The following is a 27,287-nucleotide window of genomic DNA, read 5'->3' as shown; positions in this document are numbered from 1 at the left end:
TCACTTGGCCTTGGTGACCAATCGGGACTCAGTGTGGAATCACCCCATGGGGAGAGAGGTTCCTAAGCAGAGACATTTTGAGGAGCTGGCTCCAGCCATGAGGCTATAGTATAATTCTACTTAATAAAAGTGCATCTTTATATCGCGCCATAAGGATAAATTATCCTGACTCTCCCTCTGGCCCGACACTTGTGAGTATCCTGTTTTCATCAAAGCCTGAGAACAATAAAGTACTCAACAAAATGCCTCTCTTTGGGTGACCAGACCCATTTGACTTCTCCACAGAGGACTGCACACAATACATCGAATGCCTTGGTTATTATTTCCAAGCAAATGAAATAGAGGAGGAGAAAATGCAGAGTAATTCTGCTCAGTGTTTGTGGAACTCAGACAGATAACATTATTTGCAGTCTTACAGCCCCTAGCATGCCTAACTCCTAATCATTTAGTGAGCTTGTTGATTGAGTGAAGGTTCAGATGCACAGCTTGTTGGTGATGTTGTCTTGCTGGTTAGTAGGTATCATCGACACCACAAACCGCCGGCTCAAAGTGGAGAGAATCTCCAAGAAGATCTCACATATCGACACAGACATCAGGTTTCAACAAAAATGCAAGAAAACAGACAAGATCCCGAAAGGACTACAATCACGAACCCACTCAAGTCGACATACAACACAGACTACGCTGAGAGACTTTGCCGTCGCACCTCTCTCACACTCCTCAACCACCTCATACACCAGCTCTATAGCAGACGCCGCAACATTGAAACCAAGTTAGAGTCCATATTCTCAACTTGCGCTCCGGAGGCAGCGGACCAGCTGTGAGATACCGACAAGCAGATGAGACAATGGAACTATGCCACCTACATGCACACCAAGCACAGGAAACTTGAGAAACATGGCATCGCCACCAGAAGCAACCAAGCCTCCCCCGGTTCCACAGTAGAAAACAGTACCACTACAGGGAAGTCCATTGTCGGATGTTGGAATATGCCCTTCAACCAGATGAAATCGAGGTTCTCAGCTGAGGGCTCAATTTCTGCCCCACCACCAAAATCTTTATATTAGTTGCCAGTCTCTTCTCATACTCTCTTTGTTTCTCCTCTTTGTTTTTTCACTTCTCCACTGAACCTTCTATTTTCAGCCCAGTTCTCAGTTGTACTTTCCACCTGATATCTGTCATAAGCACATTTTCTCTGCTTCATCTTAATCTTTATTTCTTGTATCATCCAGGGAGCCCTGGTATTGTTTACCTTTGCATTGAAGACTGGCAGCTCAGGTACAGTTTAGCCTGCTAATCTTTGGTTGCAGTTAATATAGTTTGATGTCTGTTCTCTGATTTACTTGTCTGTCTCTGAAGCGTCCACATTGCTGAAGGGCTCAGTAGAGTAATGAGAGGGGGGTTGGGAAGAAGGGGCTTAGACAACCCCTCCCCAGCAGCTGGTCTATCTCCAGAACTATTGATTTGATTTGATTTATTATTGTCACATGTATAAGTACACAGTGAAAAGTATTGTTTCTTGTGTGCTGTGCAGACAATGCATACTGTACATAGAGAAGGAAATGAGAGAGTGCAGAATGTAGCATTACAGTCATAGCTAGGGTGTAGAGAAAGATCAACTTACTGCAAGGTAAGTCCATTCAAAAGTCTGATGGCAGCAGGGAAGAAGCTGTTCTTGCATCGGTTGGTACGTGACCTCAGACTTTTGATCTTTTTCCCGACGGAAGAAGGTGGAAGAGAGAATGTCCATGGGGTCCTTAATTATGCTGTCCGCCTTGCTGAGGCAGCAGGATGCGGAGACAGAGTCAATGGATGGGAGGCTGGTTTGCATGATGGATTGGGCTGCATTCACGACCTTTTGTAGTTCCTTGCGGTCTTGGGCAGAGCAGGAGCCATACCAAGCTGTGATACAACCTGAAAGAATGCTTTCTGTGGTGCATCTGTAAAAGTTGGTGAGAGTCAAAGCTGACATGCCAAATTTCCTTAGTCTTCTGAGAAAGTAGAGGCGTTGGTGGGCTTTCTTAACTATAGTGTCGGCATAGGGGGACCAGGACAGGTTGTTGGTGATCTGGACACCTAAAAACTTGAAGCTTTCGACCATTTCTACTTAGGCCCCATTGATGTAGACAGGGGCATGTCTTCCATTACGCTTCCTGAAGTCGATGACAATCTCCTTCAGTTTGTTAACATTGAGGGAGAGATTATTGTCGCCACACCAGTTCACCAGATTCTCTATCTCGTTCCTGTACCCTATCTCGTCATTGTTTGAGATCCGACCCACTATGGTGGTGTCGTCAGCAAACTTGAAAATCGAGTTGGAGGGGAATGTGGCCACACAGTAATAAGTGTATAAGGAGTATAGTAGGAGGCTGAGAACACAGCCTTGTGGGGCACCGGTGTTGAGGATGATCGTGGAGGAGGTGGTGTTGCCTATCCTTACTGATTGTGGTCTGTGGGTTAGAAAGTTCAGGATCCAGAAACCAGGCCATAGAGTTTGGAGATGAGTTTCGAAGGAATAATGGTGTTAGGGTTAGCATTGAGCAGGTAAAGACTGAAGACACATTTGTGTTTGGACTGACTGCAAAATGTTCCATCAATTGAGATTCCCTCCTCAATATTGCCCTGCTAACAGCCCCTCAATATTGACTACCTAATACCCCCTAAATATTGATCCCCGAACATCCCCTCAATATTGACCCCCTAATACCCCTTCAGTCTTGCCCTGCTAATTTCTTTTTATTTATTTGTGGGACATTAGCGTCATTGGCTAGGCCAGCATTTATTGCCCATCCCTAGTTGCCCAAACGCAGTTCAGAGTCAACTACATTGCTGTAGCTCTGGATTCACATGTAGTCATGATGTGGAGATGCCGGCGTTGGACTGGGGTAAGCACAGTAAGAAGTCTCACAACACCAGGTTAAAGTCCAATTGCTTCACATGTAGGCCAGACTTCCTAAAGGACATTAATGAACCAGATGGGTTTTTCTGACAATCGATAACGGTTTCATGGTCATCAGTCAATTCTTAATTCCAGATATTTTTTTATTGAATTCAAATTCCACCACCTGCCATGGTGGGATTCGAACTCAGGTCCCCAGAATATTAGCTGAGTTTCTGGATTAATAGTGTAGTGATAATATCACCAGGCCATCACCTCGTTGTGTCTGATACCCCCTCAATATTTACCTGCTCAGAGTCAATAATAAAGTAACACATCAGTCACCATCTAGATTAGGGTTCTCCACAGACTGGGCACCGTAAGCATTTGAACCGTTGGCATTTGGGCCTGGGGCCACAGCACTGGGTGTAATTGCTGATGAACCTGTCCACATCTATGGATGAACAGAAGCCATCACTTCTGTTCATCCATAGATGAGAAAGCATTGTGTCGTGGGGGTTCCGAGTAAGGCTGGGACAGAAAGGAGAGCGGGAGATCCTCAGGATGGTCCATGAACCAGAAAGCAGAACAAACTAACTGTCTTTGGCATCTCCATAACGTTCACAGCCTGTTGCTTTACCATCTGCTGAAAATCATCAAATAGCTTCTTGTTTCCAACAATATACTCCAGAGACACAGCTCCAAGTCTCCCACCAGTGAGTGTTCAGTTAGAATTAGCTAGGCACCTACATGCACATTCCTCCCGCTCCATCACCAACACCATCATGCCCCCATCCCTACATTACATCACCAATCCTTTACCGTTTTGACCTGTTGCTCTCATAGACTTCAACCTCCTTCAATTCAGTTCATTCTTACTCTCTGTTTGTCTCCTGCCTTTTCCCAAAGAACTCAGTAAGGCACCAAGCCATCCCTCCTTCAAAGAGAAACAACCACTTTCCATCTTCATGCTCACCTGCCCACCTACTTCCTATCTCTCTCCATGCTCACCACTGTTCCTTGTGCATTCACACTAGATCAACAATTATCTCTGTGTTTCCCTCCAGAATGGCACTGAATAAGATGCCAGGCATCCACGCCTTCACCCCAGCTAATTTCATTGACACCTTGCCCCTTACCTGGTTGCTTGTCCTTCCTACCCTCCACCTCAGCTAACCTGTTGTGATGGTGATGTGATCTTACCTTGCTCCTCCTCTTGTGGGTATCTCCACCTGGGTCCACCTCTCTTTCTTCTCTCAAATCTTCATTATCTATCGGTCTCTCAAGCTCCACCTTGAGTTCCTCCTCTGTTCCTGCTGAGCTTCAGGGAATTCAATCTCTATCTCAGCTCCCACTGGGCCCTCACTCTCCTGCTCTCCCTTTAAAATGATACACCAGAGGAGGAGGCCATTCAACCCATCTTGCTGGACCATCTCTTTAATCCCATTTCCCCACTCCTTTGTCAGCTGCAAATGTTCCCTTTCAAGTATTTATCCAATTCCCTTTGAAAAGGGAAGGCACGATAGCACAGTGGATAGTACCGCTGCCTCACAGTGCCAGGAAGCCAGGTTCAATTCCGGCCTTGGGTCACTATCTGTGCGGAGTTTGCACATTCTCCCTGTGTCTACATGGGTTTCCTCCGGGTGCTCTGGGTTTCCTCCCACAGTTTGAAAGACGTGCAGGTTGGGTTGATTGGCTGTGCTTAATTCCCCCTTCGTGTCAAGGAGTTAAACAGGGTAAATTTGTGGGGTTACGGGGATAGGGCCTGGGTGGGATTGTTGTCAGTGCAGGCTTGATGGGCCGAATGGCCTCCTTCTGCATTGTAGGGATTCTATGATTCTACGAAAACTATTCCTGAAACAACTTCTGCCAGCCTTTTAGGTGTTCCTCTGATTCTGATAACTCCCTTCAGAATATTTTTACCCTCATGAGGTATTTGATTCTTTTGTCAATGACCTTAAATCTTGATCCTCTGGCGTTCCTGCTATTTCTCCTGATCTGCTCAATCCAAACCTCTCAGGAATCTTTGCTTCTCAATTCATTCTCGCGTAAATCACCTCTGTTCCCAGGACAAAAAGCTCAGCTTCTCCCATCTCTCTACATGACTGAAGCTGTTTTTCGATTGTACCATTTGAGTAGATCTTCTTTTGCCAGAATTCAACGAAACTTTCCAACTTTCCCTCCCTAATGGCATTGTGGGTCAACACAGTAAGAAGTCTAACAACACCAGGTTAAAGTCCAACAGGTTTATTTGGGAGCAAAAGCTTTCGGAACAGGCTGTTCCATCGTCAGGTGTACACAAACAGGGCACAAAGACACAAACTCAATTTACATGAATAATGATTGGAATGCGAGTCTTTACAGCTAATCAAGTCTTAAAGGTACAGACAATGTGAGTGGAGGGAGCATTAAGCACAGGTTAAAGAGATGTGTATTGTCTCCAGACAGGACAGCCAGTGAGACTTTGCAAGTCCAGGCAAGTTGTGGGGTTACAGATAGTGTGACATGAACCCAATATCCTGGTTTAGGCCGTCCTCATGTGTGCGGGACTTGGCTATCAGTCTCTTCTCAGCGACTCTGCGCTGTCGTGTGTTGTGAAGGCTGCCTTGGAGAACGCTTACCCAGAGATCAGAGTCTGAATGCCCGTGACCGCTGAAGTGCTCTCCAACAGGAAGAAAACAGTCTTGCCTGGTGATTGTCGAGCGGTGTTCATTCATCCGTTGTCGTAGCGTCTGCATGATTTCCCCAATGTACCATGCCTCGGGACATCCTTTCCTGCAGCGTAATAGGTAGACAACGTTGGCCGAGTTGCAAGAGTATGTACCGTGTACCTGGTAGATGGTGTTCTCGCGTGAGATGATGGCATCCGTGTCGATGATCCGGCACGTCTTGCAGAGGTTGCTGTGGCAGGGTTGTGTGGTTGCATTTCCACTCCATCTGACGAAGGAGCAGCGCTCCGAAAGTTTGCTACCAAATAAACCTGTTGGACTTTAACCTGGTGTTGTTAAAACTCTTACTGTGTTCACCCCAGTCCAACGCCGGCATCTCCACATCATGACTACCATCTATTTATAAAGTCAAAGATGCCATTTTTAAAATCAGCATTTTCAATTTATCCTTCCACTTTCAGAGATTGATGTACATTCACCCACGTCGCTCTGTTCCTGTGCCTTCGATTGAAGTTGAATCATTAATTTTTTTAATATTGCCTGCAGAATGTTGTGCATTGATGCAAATTTGGAGTAAATTCCTGTCCCCAAAATTGATGTTGAAAAGGGAGATGGTGGCATAGAGAGGCAATGGTTTTGTCACTGGATTAGTAATCCAGAGGCTGGGGGTGATGCTCTGGATTTGAATTCCACTCCAGCAGATGGTGAAATTTGAATTACTAAAAATCCAGAATTAAAAGTCGAACGGTGACTGTGAAACCCATTGTTGATTGTCGTAAAAATCCATCTGCTTCACTAATGTCCTTTAGGGAAGGAAATCTGCCATCCTTACCTGGTCTGGCCTACATGTGACTCCAGACCCACATGTGGTTAAATGCCTCTGAAATGGCCTAACAAGTCACTCAGTTCAAGGGCAATTAGGGATGGGCAATTAATGTTGGCCCAGCCAGTGATACTCACATCCCTTCACTTTCACTAACTGCTTACTCCAACTCAGATTGGTGGGTGGGGGGGGGGGGGGGTGGGGGGGTGGTCGGCATGTGTCCCGACTGACACTGGGCGCACGCACGCACACACGCACACACGCACACATTCTCACACATTCACTCACACTCACTCACACACTCGCTCACACTCATGAAACCGAGGGACAACTTATCATGACCAATCCACCCAATCCGCACATCTTTGGACTGTGGGAGGAAACCGGAGCACCCGGAGGAAACCCACACAGACACGGGGAGAACGTGCAAACTCCACACAGACAGTGACCCAAGGCTGGAATCGAACCCGGGTCCCTGGAGCTGTGGGGCAGCTGTCCTCATAACTGTGCCACCGTGCCGCCCGTACCCATGTCCCATGAATGGATTTTTAAAAGTTGAGTTAATTTTGGTTAATAAATAGAATTGAGAAAATGCGGGCTGACAATTTAAATCGTTGCATTTAGTAACAGTTACCTGTGAAACCCCATTTTACATAATTTAATTCCCCAAAATCCCTCAAAGGCAATTCAGGGAAGAATCCACTCCTGTGGACCAGTGAAGAAAACTATGATCTTCAGAGGAAGCTCCAAGTAACCGTTATCTCTTTCACATAAATTCTTTGCTGAATATTTATCAGTTGTTGTACATTACTGGTGCCAACAGTTTAAAGTAGAATTGCATGAATAGTTTGGATAATTTCCTCTCACTTCATGTTGCATCAATTAATAGATCACTTAGCCTTCAGTAGGTGCGGCAAATTGCCCAGGTTTCCCTGGAATGACAAGCTGTTGAAGGAGCGAATGCACTGGGGTTAATCATCAATTTACAAGAACATTGCAAGCAGAATGGGTCAGATGTCAAAGCTTTTGTCTCGTGTCTCTGTGTCGTCCTGTGAGAGTTCATTTTATTGCCCCTTTGTCACTGACTGGCATATGGTGTCCCTGGCAGTGATTGGAAACTCACAGTGGCTCTCTCCACTGCACATTGCTGACTGAATGTAAACCATAGTCAAACATAGGATGGCAAAAGCTGACTAAAACAGTAAACAATGCAATGAAAGCTTCAGACTGCCGTTTAAACACTCATGCCTTTTTGTAAAAATGTATGTGTGCAGTAATCTGAATTTTTACTGAATCACAGTCTAGAAACTGACGTTGCTTGGGTGGACTGACATCATTGCGCGATATTTCAGTCGGTGGGTGCACGCGAGAGTCAGAGATTTGCCCACCAACCATCAAACCAGCAATTTAGCCCATTAAGGGGCCAATTAAGAGCAATTTGAACATGGCCTGTCTACTGCAATGGTTGGTGGGTGGGCCAATTGGCCAGACGGCCTTTACATTTTAGCTGCAACCTCGATCCAGGATGGGGTGAACTGTCAGGGCTGAAATCAGCTTTAAAAGGTGTCTGCAGGCTGAGGTTGATTCTTGAATGAGCTGCCAGACACTTTTGTAGCATTTTTCCATTGGAATCTATTTTGTACAGGGTCAGCTACTCTCTGAGACAGGCTCCACATCAGCTGTCCCCCTGTGGGAGCCCATTGGGAACACCAGCCGGGACCCACCCTTCCCTCAGTTCCCATTAATTGGCCAGCTTGTGTGAAATCACCTGCTGCTCAGGTGACAAAACTGCATTGATTAATGTTTATTCCAGCCCGGGGTCACTTCCTTCTCTGTATCTTGTTGGGACGTCTTGTTGAAGTTGTACAAGGCCACACTTGGAATACTGTGTACAGTTCTGGTCACCCTATTATAGAAAGGATATTATTAAAATAGAAAGAGTGCAGAAAAGATTTACTAGGATGCTACCGGGACTTGACGGATTGAGTGATAAGGAGAGGCTGAATAGACTGGGACTTTTTTCTCTGGAGCGTAGGAGGCTGAGGGGTGATCTTATAGAGGTCTATAAAATAATGAGGGGCATAGATCAGCTACATGGTCAATATCTTTTCCCAAAGGTAGGGGAGTCTAAAACGAGAGGGCATAGGTTTAAGGTGAGAGGGGAGAGATACAAAAGTGTCCAGAGGGGCAATCTTTTCACAGAGAGGGTGGTGAATGTCTGGAACAAGCTGCCAGAGGTAGTAGTAGAGGTGAGTACAATTTTATCTTTTAAAAAGCATTTAGATAGTTACATGGGTACGATGGGTATAGAGGGATATGGGCCAAATGCTGGCAATTGGGATTAGCTTAGGGGTTTTAAAAAAAGGGCGGCATGGACAAGTTGGGCCGAAGGGCCTGTTTCCATGCTGTAAACCTCTATGACTCTATCCCGCTGACCTTGCTGGGCATCACACAGCACTGATCACTGCAGATAAATAACACATTGATTCACTGTCAAAAAATCATTTCCTGCCCCCACACCCTGACCCCACACCTCCCTCACACCCTCACCTTACCGTCATCCTGCACCCTCACCTGAACTTCACCCTTGCCCTCACCCTGCACCCTTACCCCACACCCACACCTACCTCACACCCTCACTCTACACCCTTACCCCACACTCTTATCACATCCATACCCTCACCTACCCCTCACCCTGCACCCTTATCCCACACCCTCACCTGTCTTTCACCCTTACCACACGCATACCCTCACCCGAATCCTGCACCCTCATCTTGAACATCACCCCTCATCCTGCACCCTCAACCCACCTTTACCTTCACCACTCCCCCTCACCCTTTCCCTCACCCTCACCCCACCCTTACCCTCATCCTGCATCCTACTCCTGCACTTACCCCCTCACCTGGCACTCTCACACCTCACCCGCCCTTCACTCTCACGGCCCCCCCCCCCCACCACACCCTTACCCTCACCCCTCACTCCACTTCTCCACCCACACCCGGTTTGTGGTGTCTCTGTACTCTGAAGGAAGAGTGATAAAAGACAAGAATGTAGGAGACAGGGTCAACCGGAATAAAGTGTTTCATTCCAGGAATCTGTTCTCAAAGTGTTTCTGTCAGCATTACAGTGTGAAGGATCTTCCCGGACACTGTCTTCCTCTATCTCAGTCGCTTTATGATCTGTGAAGATGTGTTTTTCACGGTTAGGTTAATACGAGCAAGAGGGGGAGAGTCGAATTTCTGACAATGCTCCATATATCTCAGAACTGCTCTGTTATTCTTGGGACGACCTGATAGCTATTGTTGTGTAGACATTAACCTCAGAATAAGACTGCACACAATCCTCCTCACCCAGCTCCTGCACCTCCCCCACCCCCACCCCACAGCGCCTCTCCCTGTACCACCCCCACCCCTCTGCACCCCACCCGCCCGCCCCCCCGCCCCACCCGCCCGCCCGCCCCCCCCGCCCCCCCCGCCCGCCTGCCCCCCCCGCCCCCCCCCGCCCGCCTGCCCCCCCGCCCCCCCCGCCCCCCCGCCCGCCCGCCCGCCTGCCCCCCCCGCCCCCCCCGCCCGCCTGCCCCCCCCGCCCGCCCCCCCGCCCCCCCCGCCCCCCCGCCCCGCCCCCGCCCCCCCCTGCCACCCCGCCCCCCCCGACCCCGCCCCCCCCCCCCCGACCCCGCCCCCCCCCCCCCCCCCGCCGCCCCCCCCCCCTTCATTGCTAGAGGGATGGAGTTTAAAAACAACGAGATTCTGTTGCAGCTGTATCAGGTGCTGGTGAGGCCACACCTGGAGTACTGTGTACAGTTTTGGTCTCCTTACTTGAGAAAGGATATACTGGCACTGGAGGGGGTGCAGAGGAGATTCACTAGGTTGATTCTGGAGTTGAGAGGGTTGGCTTATGAGGAGAGACTGAGTAGACTGGGGCTATACTCATTGGACTGCAGAAGAATGAAGTGAGATCTTATAGAAACATATAAGACAATGAAGGGAATAGATAAGATAGAAGCAGGGAAGTTGTTTCCACTGGCGGGTGAAGCTAGAACTAGGAGGCATGGCCTCAAAATAAGGGGAAGCAGATTTAGGACTGAGTTGAGGAGGAACTTCTTCACACAAAGGGTTGGGAATCTGTGGAATTCCCTGCCCAGTGAAGCAGTTGAGGCTACCTCATTGAATGTTTTTAAGGCAAGGATAGATACATTTTTGAACAGTAAAGGAATTAACGGTTATGGTCAGCGGGTGGGTAAGTGGAGCTGAGTCCACGAAAAGATAAGCCAGATGGCCTACTCCTGCTCCTAGTTCTTATGTAAGCTGGGATTGTGCATGTCAGCACAACGTAAGTTCTTGGCAGGGCAGCAGTGAGGTCAGTATGTTCAAGGGATGGGGTACCTGCGTTTTCCGGATCCGTGGGGGCATGGGGTGAGCGGGCAGCCATGTCTGTGTGGGGGGTGGGTTGGGGGGGCCAGCGATGTCCGAATTGGGGGGGGGGGGCAGCAATGAGGCCAGCGATGTCCGAATTGGGGGGGCAGCAATGAGGCCAGCGATGTCTATGGGGGGGTTGTGGGGGCCAGCGGTGAGGCCAGCAATGGCTGTGGGGGTTGGAGTGCAGTGATCTCGATGCTTGGGGGTCTTTTCAGTGATCTCCCAGAGATGTGCGCATGTGTGGGTTCCCGCTCATCCCGCCGATTTCAGGCTCTTTGGTGTAACTAGGCCTCGCCCCCGAGCGTTTAATGATTATTCATGATTGTGACCTCTGCAGTGCACAGAGTGGGGAGATTCGGGTCTGAAGCTGCACTGAAAAAACAGTCGTGATTTACACCAGTTTTCTTGACAATTCAGCAATTTGGGAGAATCGCACCCAGAGACTTCAGCTTCTTTCTTGCTTGATGCCCCTGCCAAAAACTAAAATCTAAACTGCAGCCTCAGAACTCTCAGACTGAAACCTTAAACTCACTGGCAAAAAAAATTCCAAAAGCGCACTCCCTTTTCTCTTAACAATGCAAGATCGTAAAACTAATCCCAGAGTAAACACAAACAACCCCCATTTAAACTATGGAAGTAGCAATAAAAGGACTCATCGTGGTCAGCCCGGCAACAATAATGACATCACTGAAGCTGTGAGCTGCAGATATCATGTTTAAAAAAAACCTTTCTTAAAGAGACACTGACGTCACAACGGTGACTGCTGAATAAATTCCCAGTCCCCAGCAAACAGCAGCAGTAATCTGCTGATAAAAAGCACAACTACCTGTACGGTGAGTCAAAACAGAGAAAAGCTACCTGCCTAAAGCCAGCCATCTGGATCTTTTCAGATTATTCTCCAGAGAACAGAAAGGTATCTGTCAAGTGCTCATTTTAAATGTCCAAGTGGTAGCCAGAGGTCAGAGGTGAGAGAGCTCAGGGAGTTCTACCTCTTGGCAGATATTCTGGGGCATTTTCCCGCCCTGAAGATGTCTTAGAATTCCAAGCAATCCTTTGACCGGCTCCTTACAGCAAGACCCCAATCAGCATCTCCGTAAAGCTGAGTGCTTTTCTCAGCACTGCCCCTCCATATCAACAGGCAAAGTAAATCACTTTGCTGAATTACATGGTTGCCGACAAATCTCCCTCCCTTAAATGACTGCTGTCAGTGGCTGCAATGTCCCCATGCTGGATTTGTTATTTCACAGCAGCTGCTGGGTTGCACAAAGTTCACAATGAATATGTAATTAGATGGACCGGGAAAGATTTATGGGGCTGTCCCAATGATACTTGGATAGCTGCAAATCCCTCACTGCACCGTTCTGACCTCTCCCTTTCTCATCACTAAAAATAATTGGAAAGAAATGCCAGATCCCCTCTCCCAAACACTATTTTTAATCATTTCTCACGACTGAGTTCCCTTTTGTCAATGTTTCATTACTGCTAGAATTACAACAAAATCAATTTTCACACAGTGTTAAACATTATAATAATGAGACTATTTCGAGATGGGTTCAATAATCAGTTCCCTTCTGTTAATGAGGAAAAGCAAGCATGTTCTGTTAATTGGTGAAAGACACTTAGATTTTATAGTCCTGAATACATTTCAAAATTAGAAAATCAAGTATTTTGAAAGGAAAAACCAGTTTGACTCTGGTGTGATGTGAAATGAACAAAATCAGACGTTGAAGCCAAGTTAAAGGAAGTGGATAAAAGCAAATTGCTGCGGATGCTGGAATCTGAAACCAAAAGAGAAAACGCTGGAAAATCTCAGCAGGTCTGGCAGCTTCTGTAAGGAGAGAAAAGAGCTGAAGTTTCGAGTCCAGATGTCAAAGCTTTGACAAAGGATCATCTGGGTTCGAAATGTCAGCTCTTTCTCTCCTTACAGATGCTGCCAGACCTGCTCAGATTATCCAGCGTTTTCTCTTTTGGTTAAAGGAAGTGGTTTGTTGCAATAAGGCAAGTTGAAGATTATGTTTGTGCATTCCCATAGCACAAAAAAAATTACATAACATTTTAATTCCACAGCGTTTCTGGCTGTCCTCCAAACTCTCTCTGCATCAATACTCCCGCAGTAATCTGATCGCTGACACTCAGTTTGGGTTCCACCAGGGTCACTCAGCTCCTGGCATCATTACAGCCTTGGTTCAAACATGGACAAAAGAACTGAATGCCAGAGATGAGATGAGACTGACAACTCTTCACATCAAGGCAGCATTTGATTGAGTGTGGCATCAAGGAGCCCAAACAAAGCTGGAGTTAATGGGAATCGGGGGAAAACTCTCTGCTGGTTGAAGGCATACCTGGCACAAAGGAGGATGGTTATGGTGATTGGAGGTCAATCATCTCAGTTCCAGGACATCACTGCAGGAATCCCTCAGGGTGGTGTCCGAGGCCCAACCATCTTCAGCTGCTTCATTAATGTCCTCCCTTCAAAGCCATTCATGTTGCCCTGACCTTGTCTAATGTGAAATATTTGGTATTGTTCCTCAGTGCTGCCAACCTCTCGCTACTAGAAAGACTTCAAATGGCTTGATACGCTCAAAAACGATCAACGATCATGTGACATCAAAAGTTCTCATTTGGAATGTGTTTATCATGAAAGCAGCAATGAAATCCTTGGCCCAAGGCCAAACGGACAACAAGGTGATCTCCTTAGTGACTTCAAAGCCAGACCTTGGCCGAGAATACAGCCGCGTCGTAACCAGCCTCTTGGGTGGGATTTTCCATCCTCCTCAGTGTGCTTTGTGGAGTTGGAGGGGGCCAGAAATTGGCTGGCCACAGGATCTTCCAGTCCTGCCATTGTTCACACCCTCCACAGCTGGGGAACTCATGGTAGGTGTTCACCAGAGGCGGGACCAGAAGATCCTGCTGGCAGGAATAGCCAGAAAACATTTGTCCTTGTTCCTTCAGAGAGACAAATACAAGGCCTCATGCCAACCCCCTCGCTCCAAGCACTGGCATCTGCTCAACTAACTTATTGGCTGAGTGAGGGATGGCAAGGACATGCGTCTCACCCACGCTATTATAGCAGCTGATGACTACTTGACGGAGCACCGTCTAATCCACTCCGTGATCAACATCAGTGCAGGCCCACAACAGCAACATAAATAATGCCACAGGAAAATCTGTGCTGAGGAACTCAAAGACTCTGATAAGAGAGTCCCATTCAGCCAATGCCTCACTACCAGCCTGACAACTCCCAGTGACGCAGAGGTGCAGAGTGGGTGGAGGAAGAGCAGGAGATCCAGCAGTTAGTCGATAACCATGATGCACGAGGTTTCTTTAGCACAGTCAAGACCACCTGGACACAAGTACCCAAGACCCCAACCCACTGGCCAAGAACAGAGAGGGAGTCAGCGCCCACTGGAAGGAACACTTTAAACACGTTGTAGGAGGGAATAAACGAGGAGGTTTTGAGTCTGTGTCAGATTTCAGTAAAACAGTTTTATTTCCACATGCATGATGGAAAACTAGCCTGGACCCAGTGAAGTCCAGTCTGTATCTAGGCTGATTCTGAAGATACAAAGGCTGTACATGTTACTTATACTGTTCTCTAGGGTCCAGAGTATTGTAATCCAGGATATCATTGATACGAATAGCTTGAATTGATTATAGTTGATCACATTAGGTGGGCCTATTGTCCTGGGTGCTTCATGTTAATCGGTTGTGTCCAGCTATCCTTGTCTATCTGTTTGTGATACAGAAGTGATGTGTGTAATAAATTGATTTTGATGGTGTGATAACCATCCCACCTCCCCATGTTCTAGCAACAATGGTTTCTCTAGACTCAGTGGAGCCTTGCTAATCTGTACTGACTCGGCATTGTTTGCCAAGGCCTTGAAATGATCTCACCTGTAAAGTAAAGGGTCTGATGTTGCAGCTGTATAGAATGTTGGTTCGGCCGCATCTGGAATACTGCGTCCAGTTCTGGTCGCCACACTACCAGAAGGACGTGGAGGCTTTGGAGAGAGTACAGAGGAGGTTTACCAGGATGTTACCTGGTATGGAGGGGCTTAGTTAGGAGGAGAGATTGGGTAAACTGGGGTTGTTCTCCCTGGAAAGACGGAGGATGAGGGGAGACTTAATAGAGGTGTATAAAATTATGAAAGGCATAGATAGGGTGAACGGTGGGAAGCTTTTCCCCAGGTCGGTGGTGACGTTCACGAGGGGTCATAGGTTCAAGGTGAAGGGGGGGAGGTTTAACACAGATATCAGACGGACATATTTTACACAGAGGGTGGTGGGGGCCTGGAATGCGCTGCCAGGCAAGGTGGTGGAGGCGGACACACTGGGAACGTTTAAGACTTATCTAGACAGCCATATAGAACATAGAACATAGAACATTACAGCGCAGAACAGGCCCTTCGGCCCACGATGTTGCACCGACCAGTTAAAAAAAAAAACTGTGACCCTCCAACCTAAACCAATTTCTTTTCGTCCATGAACCTATCTACGGATCTCTTAAACGCCCCCAAACTAGGCGCATTTACTACTGATGCTGGCAGGGCATTCCAATCCCTCACCACCCTCTGGGTAAAGAACCTACCCCTGACATCGGTTCTATAACTACCCCCCCTCAATTTAAAGCCATGCCCCCTCGTGCTGGATTTCTCCATCAGAGGAAAAAGGCTATCACTATCCACCCTATCTAAACCTCTAATCATCTTATATGTTTCAATAAGATCCCCTCTTAGCCGCCGCCTTTCCAGCGAAAACAATCCCAAATCCCTCAGCCTCTCCTCATAGGATCTCCCCTCCATACCAGGCAACATCCTGGTAAACCTCCTCTGCACCCTCTCCAAAGCCTCCACATCCTTCCTGTAATGTGGGGACCAGAACTGCACACAGTACTCCAAGTGCGGCCGCACCAGAGTTGTGTACAGTATGAACGGAGTGGGAATGGAGGGATACAAAAGAATGGTCTAGTTTGGACCAGGGAGCGGCACGGGCTTGGAGGGCCGAAGGGCCTGTTCCTGTGCTGTATTATTCTTTGTTCTTTGTAACTGTGTTGGCAGTCTGAGATGTTAATTGGGTATGTCTGCCCACAGTTACGGTGGCTCCTGTGTTTTAACCCTTTCTTAGACATTCCTTTTAATGTTGTTACATGCACACCCTGGATTTGCCCCAATACTGGATTCTGTCCTACTACACACCTCGTTAACAGACTCTATCTTCAACGTGAGTGTCCCCGACTCCATACCAGAGCATGTTACCCACCACCATCTCAGTACAACTCCAACCCGGAATGAGGCCATACGACAGCTAAAGAGGTACAAGGCATCAGGAGTGATGGAAACACCACCAAAGCACTAAAACATGATGAAGAAGCACTCCATATACATGACCTCACTTCCCTTACATGCTGGGGGAACATCCCAGGAGATCTTGGAGACGCCACAACTGTCATCATCTTCAAGAAAGCTGATGGGTCTGGCTGCAGCAACTGGAGAGGAATTTGCCTGCTGTCAGCCACATGGAGGGTCATTGCAAGAGTCCTCTTTAATCACCTTCTCCCTGTGGCTGAAGAGCTCCTTTCAGAGTCGCAATGTGGGTTCTGAACACCAAGGGGCACAACGGGCATAACAAACGCAGGAACCGCACCAACCCTTGTACATGGCCTTCTTTGATCTCACAAAGGCTTTCAACACTGTCAACCAGGAGGGATTACGGACCATCCTCCTCTGTTTCTGCTGCCTCCAAACATTTGTCACCATCCTCCATCTGCTGCACGATAACATGGAGACTGTGACTCTGACCAACTGGTCCACCAGAGACTTAATTCACATTCAGACTGGGGTCAAGCAGGGTTGTGTCATCGCACTGACTTTCTTCTCGATTGTCCTTGCTGCAATGCTCCACCTCCCCCTCAGCAAGCTCTCCACTGGAGTGGAATTAAACTACAAAACAAAGAGGTATCTATTCAACCTCTGCCCCTGCAGGTCAGATGCAAGGTCATTCCAGCCTCTGGCATTGAACTACAGTACCCAGGTGCGCACATTTAGAGGCTGAGCTCCAAGCTATTGTCAACACGTTCACTGGGGCTAATGAGGGCATGGGCTTTACACTAGATGTCCGTAAGGCAAAGGTCCTCTTCCAACCTACCCCCTTCACGCAGCACTATCCCCTGGTTATCAGAATCCAGCATGAGGCCTTGGACAATATGGATCACTTTTCAGGCCTTGGGATCCCACTGTCAACAAGGGCAGACATCAACAATGAGGTTCAACAACACCAGTGCAGCCTTCGGTCACCTGAGGAAGAGAATGTTTGAATACCAGTGTTGTGCATGTTGGGGCATCACCCATTTAAGGGAATAGGTTATGTGACCTTGGGTGTGGGGCAGGCTGTTGGGATCCACCCAGAATGGGCAGCCAATGTTTGAAGTGTGGAGTGAATAGACATAATAAAGAGCTGTGTTCCCAGCCGCAGGACTGTGGAGCAGTTATTGAGAAGCCTCAGTAAAACAGGATTTAAGACTGGCGACGAGGACAGTCTATAAAGTGAAGGACAGGAATTTTCAACAAGGGCTGTCTGGGGATCCACAGTGCACAGTAAAGAAGGAAACCCTCGGAGGATGGGTAGGATGACGACATTAAGAGGGTGTCATGGGAGACAGCGAGTGGACGGACTCGAGAGCCAGCAAAGGTTTAAAGTTGGTCTCCACGACTGTTGCTGGCATTGGGTCGTGAGCATTCGAAGGGACTCGATCGTCGGGTGTGGCAATACTGAGTACCGGGGAGAAGCGAGCACAGCAGCCAGCATGGGGAAAAACAGGCTTCGGGCCTTGTCCAGGGGTGGGAAAATCACTGCAGTTGATACAGAGACATGGTGGGAAAGTTTGTGTTGACTGTTCAATGAAGAGGTTGACTCGTGGACAGCCTACATCAAACGGTTCAGTATTTTGTCACCGTGAATAAGTTGCTGGATGACCTCGTGCTGTCAATCTGATTGAGCACAACAGGAAGCAAAATGTTTGGTGTTTTGAGAAACCATCTACAGAACAGAGAAACCAACAGAGAAAATCTTTCAAGGTTGTGTACAGTACTAGAGGGGCACTTTGTGCCAAAGCCATTGGTGTTTGCGGAATGGTTCAGGATTTACAAGCGGGACCAAATGGAGGACGAGACCATTGCCAAATTTGTGGCATCCTCGAAGAGCATCGTGGAGCATTGTGACCTTGGGGCTTTCTTGCCGGATGGGTTACGGGACAGGCTTATATGTGGCCTCCAGCAGGGAGCAATCCAGCGGAGACTGTTGGCTGAACCTCAATTGGACTTTAAGAAGGCATTGGAGATCGCGGTCTCCATGGAATGGCCTGATAGGGAAGTAACACATTTAGGCGAGAGTGCCAGGGTGCACAAGGTGGCAGAGGCACTGAGGAGCCAGTCAGGGGCCGAGGGGGAGATCACATGGAGTCCAGTTGTTGGACAAAAGAAGCTCAGTGCTGGAACTGCCAAAAGATGGGCTACATTGTTCGAAACTGCAGAGCACCAACATTCCAGAAAAGAGTGCGAAATAGTCAGAAGGCAAACACCGAAGGAAGTGGCAACTGGCCAATGTAGATGAGGACAAGGAATCCATGAGGTCGGCCGAGTGAGGGAACCGTGGTTCACAAAAGAGGTGGAATGTCTTGTGAAAAGGAAGAGGGAAGCTTATGTAGGGATGAGGAAACAAGGTTCAGATGGCTCGACTGAGGGTTACAAGTTAGCAAGGAACGAGCTGAAAAAGGGGCTGAGGAGAGCTAGGAGGGGACATGAGAAGTCCTTGGCGGGTCGGATCAAGGAAAACCCCAAGGCTTTTTACTCTTATGTGAGGAATAAAAGAATGACCAGGGTGAGGTTAGGGCCGGTCAAGGACAGTGGTGGGAACTTGTGTATGGAATCAGTAGAGATAGGCGAGGTGATGAATGAATACTTTTCTTCAGTGTTCACCAAGGAGAGGGGCCATGTTTTTCAGGAAGAGAAGGTGTTACAGGCTAATAGGCTGGAGGAAATAGATGTTCGGAGGGAGGATGTATTGGCAGTTTTGAATAAACTGAAGGTCGATAAGTCCCCTGGGCCTGATGAAATGTATCCTAGGATTCTTTGGGAGGCGAGGGATGAGATTGCAGAGCCTTTGGCTTTGATCTTTGGGTCCTCGCTGTCCACGGGGATGGTGCCAGAGGACTGGAGAGTGGCAAATGTTGTTCCTCTGTTTAAGAAAGGGAATAGAAATGACCCTGGTAATTATAGACCGGTTAGTCTGACTTCGGTGGTTGGTAAATTGATGGAAAAGGTCCTTAGGGATGGGATTTACGACCATTTAGAAAGATGCGGATTAATCCGGGATAGTCAGCACGGATTTGTGAAGGGCAAATCGTGCCTCACAAATTTGATAGAATTTTTTGAGGAGGTAACTAGGTGTGTTGATGAAGGTAGGGCGGTTGATGTCACATACATGGATTTTAGTAAGGCGTTTGATAAGGTCCCCCATGGTCGGCTTATGATGAAAGTAAGGAGGTGTGGGATAGAGGGAAAGTTGGCCGATTGGATAGGTAACTGGCTGTCTGATCGAAGACAGAGGGTGGTGGTGGATGGAAAATTTTCGGACTGGAGGCAGGTTGCTAGCGGAGTGCCGCAGGGATCGGTGCTTGGTCCTCTGCTCTTTGTGATTTTTATTAATGACTTAGAGGAGGGGGCTGAAGGGTGGATCAGTAAATTTGCTGATGACACCAAGATTGGTGGAGTAGTGGATGAGGTGGAGGGCTGTTGTCGGCTGCAAAGAGACATAGATAGGATGCAAAGCTGGGCTGAAAAATGGCAAATGGAGTTTAACCCTGATAAATGTGAGGTGATTCATTTTGGTAGGACTAATTTAAATGTGGATTACAGGGTCAAAGGTAGGGTTCTGAAGACTGTGGAGGAACAGAGAGATCTTGGGGTCCATATCCACAGATCTCTGAAGGTTGCCACTCAAGTGGATAGAGCTGTGAAGAAGGCATATAGTGTGTTAGCTTTTATTAACAGGGGGTTGGAGTTTAAGAGCCGTGGGGTTATGCTGCAACTGTACAGGACCTTGGTGAGACCGCATTTGGAATATTGCGTGCAGTTCTGGTCACCTCACTATAAGAAGGATGTGGAAGCGCTGGAAAGAGTGCAGAGGAGATTTACCAGGATGCTGCCTGGTTTGGAGTGTCGGTCTTATGAGGAAAGGTTGAGGGAGCTGGGGCTGTTCTCTCTGGAGCGGAGGAGATTGAGGGGAGACTTAATAGAGGTTTATAAAATGATGAAGGGGATAGATCGAGTGAACGTTCAAAGACTATTTCCTCGGGTGGATGGAGCTATTACGAGGGGGCATAACTATAGGGTTCATGGGGGAGATATAGGAAGGATATCAGAGGTAGGTTCTTCACGCAGAGAGTGGTTGGGGTGTGGAATGGACTGCCTGCAGTGATAGTGGAGTCAGACACTTTAGGAACATTTAAGCGGTTATTGGATAGGCACATGGAGCACACCAGGATGGTAGGGAGTGGGATAGCTTGATCTTGGTTTCAGATGAAGGTCGGCACAACATCGTGGGCCGAAGGGCCTGTTCTGTGCTGTACTGTTCTATGTTCTATGCAGATGGAACAGAGCAGACTGGGAAGACAAGTTGAAGCTGAACGAGGTGAGGTGGATCGGTTCTGGGCGATGCACAAAGTTGAAGGCAGATTAGTAAAGATGGAGGTGGATACGGAGACAGCTGTGTCATTGATTCCAGAGTTAATATACAAAGCAAAGTTGAAGCACCTTTCCTTGAAGCCTGCAACCATTATTCTGAGAACAAATAAAGAACAGTTGGTGCCAAGGAGCAGCTGAGGGAGCAGTGTGCACAGGTGCCTCTGTATGTGGTGACGGGTGATTATCGTGTGTTGTTCAGGCGACGCGAACTGAAACAATTAAAATGAAACTGGGAAGTGGCGAATCAACTGAGGAAATCTCATTCCAGTCTGAAAGATATCTTGGAAAAATATAAGAAGGTGTTTAATGGAACCCTGGGATAAGGAATTAAAGTGACTTTACAAATGAAACCAGGGCTATGCCCGAAGACCATAAAGGCACGTCCTGTACTGTATGCCATTAGACTCAAAGTGGAGGCCGAACTCGAAAGATTAGTCTGTTCGGGGGTATTGGAACCAGTGGCAATGAGTGAGTGGGCCATCCCATCATCCCTGTAATGAAGACCGATGGTTCAGTGAGGCTATGTGCGGACTTTAAAGCCACCATGAACCCTGATTTCTGTGCAGATCAACATCCACTGCCCCTTGTTTAGTGGCCTTGCTGGTGGTCTGAAGTTTACTCTATTGTGGTTTGAAGCGTATTTGCAGGTGGGGGGTGGCTGAAGACTCTCATCCACCATTAACTATTATCACCCAGAAGTAGATATTCCGTTATAAAGGACTGCCTTTCGGGATCACGTCAGCCCCGGCCATATTTCAAAGAGCAATGGAGCAGGTTCTGAGTGGTCTCCCAGGAGTCCAATATTATTTGGATGACATCATGGTGACGGGTTCCAAAGACGAGAAGCATTTGTGGAACTTCGGAGAGACTCTGAAGAGACCGCAGGAACATGGGCTGCAGATTGGAAAAGAAAAGTGTGAGTATTTTAAAGACTCAGCCAAATACTTAAGTCATGTGATCGACAGGGAAGGGTTGCATAAAGCACCAAGGAAGCTGGGGACCATAATGAAGGCACTGAAACTGGAAAACATATCTCAGTTGAGATAAACTATTATGGCAAATTTGTGCCTGACTTGGTGACAGTGTTGAAACCCCTACATCAGTTGTTGATGAAGGGACAGACATGGCAGTGGGTGCCAGAGAGGCTTACCAAGGAGTGAAGGAGATGTTGAAGGAGTCTGGGGTCCTAGTCCATTTTGACCCTGAGTCACCTCTACAGAAGGCCCGTGAAGCATCGCTGTACAGCATAGGAGTGGTGATGTCCCAATGGAGAAGAGAGGTCCATTGCATTCGCATAGGAAAGCAGAAGAGAACAATGCATGGATGGCGCTGGCTATCATTTTTGGAGTTTCCAGGTTTCACCAGTACCTGTATGGCAGGAAGTTTGGGTTGCTGACGGACCTCACTCTAGGATTCCACCTGTGGCCGCAGTTCTGTTGCAGAGGTGGGCGTTGATCTTGCCAGGCCACTCGTATGAAATCTGTTATCGACAGTCGGAACTGCATGCAAATGCGGATGCGTTATCCAGACTACCATTGCCGTAGCCTCCAAATGAGGTTATCCAGATCATTTATTCCTCACAAGATGATAAGGTTTCATTGACAGTGCTGAGGTGAAACAAGCTACAGGAAGGGATCCCAAATTGAGTCAGGTAGTCGACCTAGTCAGCAAGGGGTGAGCAAGCCAATTGAAGGATCCAGAATTGAAACCATTTGTAAGTCAACAGTGGGAGTTGTCCAGTGGGAGTTGTCAGTGCAAGATGGTTGTTGTTTTGGGGCATGTGAGTCATCATTCCCCAGTCTTTGAGACAGAAAGTATTGGAACAATTGCACCAAGGGCACCCAGGGGTGGTGAGAATGAAAGAGGTAGCCTGCAGCTATGTGTGGTGGCAAAGATAGATGTCTGCATTGAGGAGAAAGGCTCGTGCAACTTGTGTGCCAACATCAGAAAGGCACCACCTGTGTCACCATTGATCCCATGGGAATAGCCGAAGCAGCCTTAGGAGTGAGTCCACATAGATTTTGTGGGGACAATAGAAGGTCAGATGCTGCTTCTGGTCGTTGATGCATACTCAAAGTATGAGATCAATGACCACGGAAACTACCTTGGAGAAGCTCAATGACGTGTTTGCTAGGTTTGATTACCCCTACCAAATTGTAAGTGACAACAGAGCACAATTCATGTTGGCAGACTGTGAGGAGCAATGGAACAACACGGTGTTCACCATGTGAAGTCTGTGCTCTATCAGCCTGAAATGAATGGGCTAGTGGAGCATTTTGTCCGATCTGTTAAACACCTCTTGGAGGCTTCATGGTGGGAAGAGTCACTGAGGTGAAGATTGTACCAGTTCTTGAATGTGCACAGGAACACTCCCCATGCAACAACAAAATGCTTTCCGGCTGCGTTGATGTTCAGGAGATAGTTGCGTACAATGTTTGATCTTTTGAGACCTGATAAGACTAGAAGAGTGGTGGAGAGGAACCAAAAGGCTCAGATGGATTGTCGAACTGAACATGCCAAGCTGAGGGCGTTTCAGAAGGGTAAATTGGTACTGGCCAGAAACTAGGCTTTGGGGGAGAAGTGGGTTCCGATTGTAGCTGAGACAGGGCCATTGTCTTACACAGTAGAAATTCAGGATGAGTTAGTGCGGCACCACCATCCAGACCAAGTGTTGGCGGCCCCACACCAGGGGGTAGGGACCCCACCTATAATTTTGGCGGTGTTCTGAACGGTGCCAGAGGAGGTATCAAGAGAGGGAGGCTTGGAATCGACAGCTCCTCTGTTCATGGAGGGGAGGGGAACTCACCATTTCGGACTGACCACAAGCGGGAAGAGGAGACACCATTGGTGGGTTTGTCAAGACCACACTCGCCAGAGAGGATCCAGTCCCCAGGAAACAACCGCCATGGGATTGTCAACGGAAGATGAATATAAAAGTTGGCATATGATGTTGCAGATGTATAGAACGATGGTTTGGCCACATTTGGAATACTGCGTCCAGTTCTGGTCGTCAAACTACCAAAAGGATGTGGAGGCTTTGGAGACAGTACAGAGAAGGTTTACCAGGATGTTGTCTGGTATGGAGGGTCTTAGCTATGAGGAGAGATTGGGTAAACTGGGGTTGTTCTCCTTGGAAAGACAGAGGATGAGGAGCGACCTAATAGAGGTGTATAAAATTATGAAGGGCATAGATAGAGTGAACAGTGGGAAGCTTTTTCCCAGGTCGGAGGTGACGAACACAAGGGGTCACGGGTTCAAGGTGAGGGGGGCAAGGTTCAACACAGATGTCAGGGGGACGTATTTTACACAGAGGGTGGTGGGGGCCTGGAATGCACTGCCAAGCAAGGTGATTGAGGCGGACACGTTGGGATCGTTTAAGACATATCTAGATAACCACATGAACAGACTGGGAATAGAGGGATACAAAAGAACTCTTTGGGAGGCAAGGGATGAGATAGCAGAGCCTTTGGCATTGATCTTTGCGTCCTCACTGTCCAGGGGGTGGTGCCAGAGGACTGGAGAGTGGCGAATGTGGTTCCTCTGTTTAAGAAAGGGAATAGAAATGACCCTGGTAATTATAGGCCGGTTAGTCTTACTTCGGTGGTCGGTAAGTTGATGGAAAAGGTCCTCAGGGATAGGATTTACGACCATTTAGAAAGATGCAGCTTAATCCAGGATAGTCAGCACGGATTTGTGAAGGGCATGTCTTGCCTCACAAATTTGATAGAATGTTTTGAGGAGGTAACTAAATATGTAGATGAAGGTAGTGCAGTTGATGTCATATACATGGATTTTAGTAAGGCGTTTGATAAAGTCCCCCATGGTCGGCTTATGAAGAAAGTAAGGATGTGTGGGATAGAGAGAAGTTTGGCCGATTGGATAGGTAACTGGCTATCTAATGGAAGACAGAGGGTGGTGGTGGATGGAAAATTTTCGGACTGGAAACCGGTTACCAGCGGAGTGCCACAGCGATCAGTGCTTGGTCCTCTGCTATTTGTCATTTTTATAAATGACTTGGAGGAGGGGGCTGAAGGGTGGATCAGTAAATTTGCTGATGACACCAAGATTGGTGGAGTAGTGGATGAGGTGGAGGGCTGTTGTAGGCTGCAAAGAGATATAGATAGAATGCAGAGCTGGGCTGAAAAATGGCAAATAGAGTTTAACCCTGACAAATGCGAGGTGATTCATTTTGGTAGGACAAATTTAAATGTGGATTACAGGGTCAAAGGTAGGGTTCTGAAGAATGTGGAGGAACAGAGAGATCTTGGGGTTCATATCCATAGATCTCTGAAGGTTGCCACTCAAGTGGATAGAGCCGTGAAGAAGGCCTATAGTGTGTTGGCGTTCATTAACAGGGGGTTTGAGTTTAAGAGCCGTGGGGTTATGCTGCAACTGTACAGGACCTTGGTGAGACCACATTTGGAATATTGTGTGCAGTTCTGGTCACCTCACTATAAGAAGGATGTGGAGACACTGGAAAGAGTGCAAAGGAGATTTACCAGGATGCTGCCTGGTTTGGAGGGTAGGTCTTATGAGGAAAGGTTGAGGGAACTTGGGCTTTTCTCTTTGGAGCGGAGGAGGTTGAGAGGAGACTTGATAGAGGTTTATAAGATGATGAGGGGGATAGATAGAGTGAACGTTCAAAGACTATTTCCTCGGGTGGATGGAGCTATTACAAGGGGGCATAACTATAGGGTTCATGGTGGGAGATATAGGAAGGATGTCCGAGGTAGGTTTTTTACTCAGAGAGTGGTTGGGGTGTGGAATGGACTGCCTGCAGGGATAGTGGAGTCAGAAACTTTAGGAACATTTAAGAAGCTATTGGATAGGCACATGGAGTACTTCGAGATGATAAGGAGGAAATAGCTTGATTTGGGTTTCAGACAAAGCTCGGCACAACATCGTGGGCCGAAGGGCCTGTTCTGTGCTGTACTGTTCTATGTTCTATGTTCTATGTCTAACGGTCTAGTGGGCACATGAGCGGCGCAGGCTTGGAGGGCCAAAGAGCCTGTTCCCGTGCTGTATTGTTCTTTGTTCTTTGTTCTTTGACGTCAGGGTAGGGAATGAAATATGGACTATGTTATACTGTAAACATGTGGGTTCTGCACCAAGCACCTGGATGGAAAAAGATGTACAATTGTATGTAAATAGTTTGATGCACTGCTGCTGTTTAGGGGTGTTTGTTGTTTAGAGCAGAGGAGTGTTATGAATGTTGGGGCAAAGCCCCTTTAAGGAAATGATCATGTGACCTCAGGTGTAGGGTGAGCTGTTGGCATTCACCCAGAGTGGGCAGTCAACGTTTGGAGTGTGGAGCGAATAGACCTAATAAAAAGCTGTGTTCCATTACACCTGACTGGGCGGGGGGTAGGAACAGCCTCAATACAAGAGGATTTCACAACCAAGACCCCAGCCCCAGCATTAAGCTCATGGTCCAGACAGCAGTAGTGATTCCTGCCTCCTGTATTGCTCGGAGATGCGAACTATGTATAGCAGACACCTTAAAACCCTGGAGAGGTACCCCACCGCTGCCTACCCGAGATTCCCCAAATCCTTTGGCAGGATAGTCGCATCATTGCTGGGGATTGGGAACAATCGAATGGGGAAATCCCATCTGCATGAAAACGATTTTGGTCCCCCCACCAGATTCTCTGCTCACTCCACCATTCCAGCCCCCCGAAAGCAGGGATGGAAATTCTCCCCAAGTGTGTTAGGCAGCTGTATGGGATTTGTATTCCAGTGAGAGTCAGTGTGTGTGGAACCCGTACCCCAGTGAGAATCAGTGTGTGTAGAACCCATACCCCAGTGAGATTCAGTGTGTGGAACCCATACCCCAGTGAGAGTCAGTGTGTGTGGAACCCGTACCCCGGTGAGATTCAGTGTGTGTAGAACCCATACCCCAGTGAGATTCAGTGTGTGTGGACCTGTAGCCCACTGAGAGTCAGTGTGTGTGGGACCCGTACCCCAGTGAGAGTCAGTGTGTGTGGCACCCGTACCCCAGTGAGAGTCAGTGTGTGTGGAACCCGTACCCCAGTGAGAGTCAGTGTGTGTGGGACCCGTACCCCAGTGAGAGTCAGTGTATGTGGAATCCGTACCCCAGTGAGAGTCAGTGTGTGTGGAACCCGTACCCCAGTGAGAGTCAGTGTATGTGGAATCCGTACCCCAGTGAGAGTCAGTGTGTGTGGAACCCGTACCCCAGTGAGAGTCAGTGTTTGTGGAACCTGTACCCCAGTGAGAGTCAGTGTGTGTGGAACCTGTACCCCAATGAGAGTCAGCATGCATGGAACATGTAACCTAGTGAGAGTCAGTGTGTGTGGAACCCGTACCCCAGTGAGAGTCAGTGTGTGTGGGACCTGTACCCCAGTGAGAGTCAGTGTGTGTGGGACCCGTACCCCAGTGAGAGTCAGTGTGTGTGGAATCCGTACCCCAGTGAGAGTCAGTGTGTGTGGGACCCGTACCCCGGTGAGAGTCAGTGTGTGTGGAACCAGTACCCCAGTGAGAGTCAGTGTGTGTGGGACCCGTACCCCAGTGAGAGTCAGTGTGTGTGGGACCCGTACCCCAGTGAGAGTCAGTGTGTGTGGGACCCGTACCCCAGTGAGAGTCAGTGTGTGTGGGACCCGTACCCCAGTGAGAGTCAGTGTGTGTCGAACCCGTACCCCAGTGAGAGTCAGTGTGTGTGGAACCCGTACTCCAGTGACAGTCAGTGTGTGTGGAACCCGTACCCCAGTGAGAGTCAGTGTGTGTGGGACCCGTACCCCAGTG

Source organism: Mustelus asterias, chromosome 22, assembly GCF_964213995.1.
Source record: "Mustelus asterias chromosome 22, sMusAst1.hap1.1, whole genome shotgun sequence".
NCBI lineage: Eukaryota > Metazoa > Chordata > Chondrichthyes > Carcharhiniformes > Triakidae > Mustelus > Mustelus asterias.
The sequence above is the reverse complement of the archived record's forward strand: the minus strand, read 5'-3'. Positions refer to the sequence as shown.